At 39.3% G+C, this 6,613-nt stretch overlaps 1 pseudogene; it reads right to left on the bottom strand.

Moving 5' to 3' along the window:
• Window positions 1–680: 680 nt before the first annotated feature.
• LOC134859569 (piggyBac transposable element-derived protein 4-like) lies at window positions 681–6,229 on the bottom strand (annotated as a pseudogene).
• Window positions 6,230–6,613: the final 384 nt, after the last annotated feature.

Genomic DNA, 6,613 nt, shown 5'->3' with positions numbered 1-6,613 from the left:
GGCACATTTAGAAATAGGTTAACAACTGTAACTCAAAAAATAAATATGGAAGTGCAATCAGAAAAATGTATCTGCATTTAATTATATTTATGTAGTTTGTATATACTGTATATTTAAATAGTATTTCATTCAATTGTGAAGTAAGCCATGTTCTTTTAAAATCCCCCCCCCCTGATCAATTTGCCGCCCGGAATGTATTTTACTATCAGGCAGTCTAAAATATTTAGTATTTTTCCTATTAACAAAGGGCCAGACCTTGAAGCTGGTAATTTTAGCGTCATCATTCAACTTAAATGGCCTCATTAAAGTGATCAGGCCAGCAGGAAGCCTGTGGAAACAACCCACCACCCTCTTACACAGTTACTACTAAATCAACAAAATATTCACACTTCCAAGCACACAGCTTAGTAATTTAAGTACAGTTTCAAATGTATAGTTTATATAAATAAGATGTATTTACACTAACTGCATTTATGTGCATTACATATGGATGTTGTTAGCTTAGCTTAGCATAGAGACTGAATGCAGTGGGAAAAAACTAGGATTGTGCTGTGCAAATTTAGAAAAGCACACATGCCACCAAGTATTTATTTTTGTTTGATTCATACATTACAGTCAATATGTATTTTTGGAGTTTATGAGGTCGTTATGTGCTTCGACTTTTTTTTGGCAAACAACATCTAGAACTTCCACTGTCGGCCACCACCTAGACACATGCACACATAAAGGTAATGACTTTGGATGCAGAAGCCCCTATTAATTCCTATTAAAGTGACGGCTGCAATCTGCACCATCATGGCAGCGTTAAGTCTGGTCTCAGCTCACTCAAATGAATGGGGGGGCAAAAACTCTGTATTCAGCTTTTGGTGCATTTTACAACTTTTAGAATTTAATGATTAAAGTTGATTCAAAACAGTTTTAACTATACACTGATTTCTCAACACATGTCAATGAGTAAAAGTACTATCGGGCCCAATGACGTAATGGATTGACACGGAGAAGTTGTAGTAACATCGTTTGGCCACTAGAAGATTGGCTTTAACTCTTATCCATAGTCCAAACCATATACTATATATGACCATATCGTATAAAAACGCGCTATAGCTAATGACGCTGCATAGAAGTAATGCGGAGTTAATCACATAATAACTACCACAAATGACTCCCTCTAAATCATGTTTATACAGTATAATTGGGTGCAAGAACATACATTACGCCTGTGAAATGGACAAATGTAGCCTTTATCAATGATCTAAGTACAATGCATACCATTTTCCCTGTCTTTTTTAGTGGGAACGTGTTGAAATTCAAACATTGTGAAGGTCAGTGGTGCACTCTGCAGATGTCCTCATCCCTAATACCTTTAAGTCCCAGGCTGTGCTTGTTGGGCATGTTTCCAGACAGTTACCCTGTCTAGCAGAGCGACAGTGATAGTTGACCTGTGTTACAGCGGGGGGTTGATTGCACTCCGCCAAAACAATGTAAAATGCCCCCCTCTTGGCCGATGGTTGAAATATTTAACAGCGAGTATGGCTCTAAACGTATCTATATAGGAAGACTCAGAGAAAATCTTGGAAATGTATCATAAATTGTGACATTGGAGAGGAATTATAAGTGGGAAGCCATGGTGAAGGACATTAGACAATTGTATTGCAAGGATTGTGTGCCATACTCCTTAATTTACAGTTGCAATCATAATAATTCAACCCCCATTGCCAGTTTTATTGGCAAAATAGACAATTTGTCTGCTGTTTGAGTAGTTGAATGAAACTAATATTACAAGGGTTTTTTATCAATATTTAACACAAAAGCTACTTTTATTGACAACAAATCAATGGCTTCATTAGTCCAGGTGTTCTTGAGATATAACGCATGAATACTTGGACTGGGGGGGTTTGTTGAGAGTGACGATTGATTCCGAGTTAGAAATATGGATTAGTCAAATTGTCCAAATGGTTGGAGATCACGTTAGGGTTAGCTTCTGTAACTTACATTACATTTTTGCTACAGGAGTAAAAATAGCACCCTAGCCCATTTCCCAAACTGTCATTATACAAATTCATGCATGACAATAGTGTCATTTTACACCACGCAGCGGCTTTGTATAATTCCTTCCCTGAAGCAAAGGTGACCGAGCTCTTGTTACAGCGTTGGGGTGTGTGGGAGTGTGTTTATGTGCTATTGGATCTCCCCTTGCTAAGCCGAGGTCAGTGGCATCAATAAATATGCGACAAAGCTCATAGAACAAGAGAGTGACACACACACACACACACACACACACACACACACACACACACACACACACACACACACACACACACACACACACACACACACACACACACAACACACACATTGTGAAGGTAGGTGGTAGAGGGAACATGAGAGACCATGGAAGTAGTATCAGTGCGCAGGGCACTTCCGCCACATGAGCTTAAGACCAATACAATGTCAACAGGATTAATCATCCAAAATCCCTATGGACTTTGCAACTTAAAAAAGCAACATTAAACAAGAGATATATTCAATTGTCACCTTTTAAACAAATGTAAAACTAAAATAAATTGATGATGATGTTGCACTTTTTTTTGGTGCACTATGTTTTAACGCTCTTAATGTCTTTCATGTTTGTAAGGCACTTTGAATTGTCTTGTGTTGAAAGGTGCTATATACATAAACTTGCCTTGATAGGATTTATCTTTAATTTAATAAAGAATACTAGGTTTTTCATCTCTTGCTTATTATTGAAAAGAATCAACTTCTATAAATGGCCTGAAATGTAAAGTGAATTGGCCGTATCTTTGGGTTTTCCAAAATGATCCAAAAAAACGTCCTCACTAGAATGGTATTCCCACTTTGGTAATAAAGGAAGGTACTGTATGTTTGTTGGTAGTTGTGTAATTAATTTCGAGTGGCTGCCTCGTTTAATAAATTAATTGTTCAGTCACCCAGGATAAGAACTGGTTTATCTAACCTTTATCTTTAAGGTGACAGTTTAACCTCTGATGTCATTGCGATATGACGTAATAACACTTTTAATCTTGAACAGATCTTGCCATCGTTTAATTCCCACAAATTTGAAAGGTTAAGCCGTCACTACTAAAGGATTTGAAACAGTGCTGCTCGGTGGTGCGTTATGCCTTACACATTTACATTCCTCCATATAAACGAGCACATTTACATACATCAACACAGTAGCATTTATAAAGGGTGTCAAAATGTATTGCTAATTATACAAATTAACAGGGTGGAGCGTGTGGTGTACATTAAATTACTAAATTAATAGGATCTAATAAGGGGGGATGTGTAATGTATATTGTGTTAAGACATACATATCATCCTATTTGTTTTTTGGGAATCCTTCATGAGTGTCATGTCAATTTTATAATGATGCCCCTGGTTAGTAATAGCTTTTACAACTGAAGAGACACAGGGAATGTTGCCATCTAGAGAAACAGAAACACTAAAGTCAATTCATTTTTTTGCGAGTTTGTGGGTTTGAAATTTAGAAGCCCAGAAAGCAGTTAATTCAAATTAAAGGCAATTTTTGTCTCTAATACCATTTTTAATTCTGAATGAAACTCATCCCAAAAACACATTATATGTGGTAATGCCCAGAATCATTGGCAGTTATTGGCTTCTAAGAGCTGAAATTCCTCCAGCAGCTTGGAGAGGGACAACTGAACAGCTGTTGTACCTGCCTTGACCCTTCCAGCCAAATACTCTTCATGAGATCGAGCTTGAAATCCTCCAATGAAAATCATAATAATATGTCCAGACTTCCTCAGGGATGCAACTCCTTGTTTCCCCTTTTGGATTTTTGTTATGGCAACTTGAGACGCAAGAATGGAGTATTGGTCCAAGTTAATAAAAAGCTAAATCAGCACCAGAAGATTACAGACAGGTTCCAAGAGTGCATTTCTGTCAAAGCTTCCTGACTCTTCTGCTCTCTACACTGTCTATTTACCATGGACATATAAAGTGAATGGCAGCATTAGAAGAGGAAAGTTGCTTAGTTGCGCATGGAGCTAAACCGGCCTGACTATTGACTACAAAAATAACTGGGTCATCCAAGGACCTACGTGTGCTTGCGCCCACCTTAATTTTTGGTGTAGGCCCCTGGGCCTTTTTTTTGTCAGTATACCCCTCGATTTCAATAAAAAAAAAATGTAAAATGAACCTCAAGAGAATCATATAAATAAATAAAAGGTTGTTATGTCACCTGACTATTACTGAGGGGATTTAGAACACATCTCTTAAATAAATTAGTTTTATTTATTTTTTCATTTTAATATTATTAACTATAGTAACATCTATGGTGTTACGGGTCAGTTTCGACCCATATATATTTACTTCAAGAAAAAGGCAAAAAACGTCTCTTTTTTCAGCAATAGAACTTTAGTACAAACACAAAATGAAAAGCAGAACAAATATATATATATATATATATATATATATATCTTTGCAGAGATATTTGTTGCAGTTGAAGCACAATACATTTGTCTTTCTGTCCTTACTGCTTGGGCAGACCTGACACCTCTTTCTTTTAGAGTCAGGTGGCCTGAGTGGGGTTGTGGTTGTGGCTGTTGTGGATGATGTTGAGGCAGGGCTGTCTGAGGAGGATGCTGGCGTGGACGGAGTTCTAGGTGAGCTCTGCAGCTGTCTGACCAAGGTTGCAGCATCTGGGTCTCGGGGCACCCGTTCCCTTCGCTCAATGTGTGGCTTGACAAGGGAATTTCCCAGCTCCTCAAGAAACATTCTCCGCTTGTTTTTTTTGGTTGAGTTCCATCCTTGGTGGATGTGGGTCCACAACAGAAATGCATTACATGCAGACACATCAAGGATGTTGTAAAACACAACCATTGGCCATCTCCTGGTCATTCGCTGGCAAGTGTAGGTGGCAGTCAGCTTGTCCAGGTTGTCCACTCCTCCTTTGTTTTTGTTATAGTCGAGGATAATTGTGGGCTTTATGTCACTTCTTGATGACACAGCTGCATCTTTGTGAAGAGTAGACATAAGTATAACAGTCCAGTTTTTTTTTGGACAATATGAGACAACAGTGGTTTTGTCTGTTAAGCAAACTTTGTGGAAAGTGCAGCCCTGTCCTTCACCTGCAAGATTTCAGCAGGCAGCTCAGGTTTATTTTTCTTCACTGTGCCCACCATGGTAAGTTTCCTCCTGAGAAGTTCTTGTCGAAGGTCATAGCTGGTAAAAAAATTGTCACAAGTGATATTGTGACCCTGCAGTCCAGTAGTCATATCGAGGACCACACGTTTTCCTAGGTTTTTCTCAGGGATGCCACTCGCAGCTTTGCCTGTGTAAATCTGTAGATTCCAGGCATAGCTGGTTTTTGCATCACAGGCTGCCCAGATTGTTATGCCGTACTTCCCTGGCTTACTGGGTATGTATTGCCGGAAGGGGCATTTTCCTCGGAAAGGGACAAGACGTTCATCCACTGTCACCTCTGGCCCTGGGTTGAACATCAGTGGAAGGAGCTGCACCCATCTCTCCCAGACATCCCTGATGGGGGCAAGCTTGTCAGATCTTGCTCTGGTATCTCTGTTGTCAAATCTGAGGACTCTTGATATCATGTGAAAGGTCTGAAGTGACATTGTTGCCCGGAGAATATTTCTGCCTGTCGATGCGTCCCACAGACTATCAGTGGCCTCATTGCAGGATCTGTACACTCCAGCAAGAAGAAGAACACCAATATAAGCATCCAGGTATTCCTCATCAATGTCTTTCCACATGCTGCCATGGACTTTTTTCCTTCAAGGTTTGTCATAGCAATGATGACTCTTTTTAGTGACAATGGCATAAATAGCTCAAAACATGTCTTGATGTCGCTGACTGTCATCACAGCAAACCTTGTGATTCCAGGGGTCATTTTGAGGACATTTGCAGCAGCTGCCCTGCCATGTACATCAGGAGGTACTGAGCTCCAACAGATCTTACAATTTTTGGACTTGAATCTTTCAGCGGGAGCAGCTTCAGCAGCGGTGACCTCCTCATCAGACTCATCAGATGTGTCTGTGTCTTCTGGATGATACTCCACATTGTCTTCCTCCTCAGAAACCTGCTCATCTGAATCACTATGCTGCTCTGTGTCCTCTCCCTCATTTTCACCAAAAATATTATCCAGAACTTCATTTTTGCATGCTATAAATTGGAGATGTGCACTCTGCAAGTCAACAATTCTATACTGAATTGGCCTCAAATGTCTGGACATGCCAGTCTTTGTTTGTTTTGTTTGTGTGCAGGTATAATGGAAAACAAGGCAAAATGAGAATCCCATAAAGCTCACATGATTGGGAGAGGAGCTGGCTGTCAGTGCGTTGGCTGACAGTGAACTTGTGATTTCAGTTTTGGCTCTAATTATTGCTTTATAATCTTATTTTTATAACACAAAGGTCTTAATTTCAACTACAGCGTTTTATAATTTAGTGAAAACAATGTTTTTGTTTTATTTTGTTGAAATAGAGGTTCCTGACAAAGTCATAAAGCCTTGATGCAATAAACAAATTTATATGGTTATTTTATGCATTTAAAACATAAAAAACGGGTCGCTGCCGACCCTAACACAAGACGAAGGTTAAGCCTCGTCTGGAAAGTT

Source organism: Eleginops maclovinus, chromosome 23, assembly GCF_036324505.1.
Source record: "Eleginops maclovinus isolate JMC-PN-2008 ecotype Puerto Natales chromosome 23, JC_Emac_rtc_rv5, whole genome shotgun sequence".
NCBI classification, from domain to species: Eukaryota; Metazoa; Chordata; class Actinopteri; order Perciformes; family Eleginopidae; genus Eleginops; species Eleginops maclovinus.
This window is presented reverse-complemented; position numbering and strand designations above follow the sequence as displayed.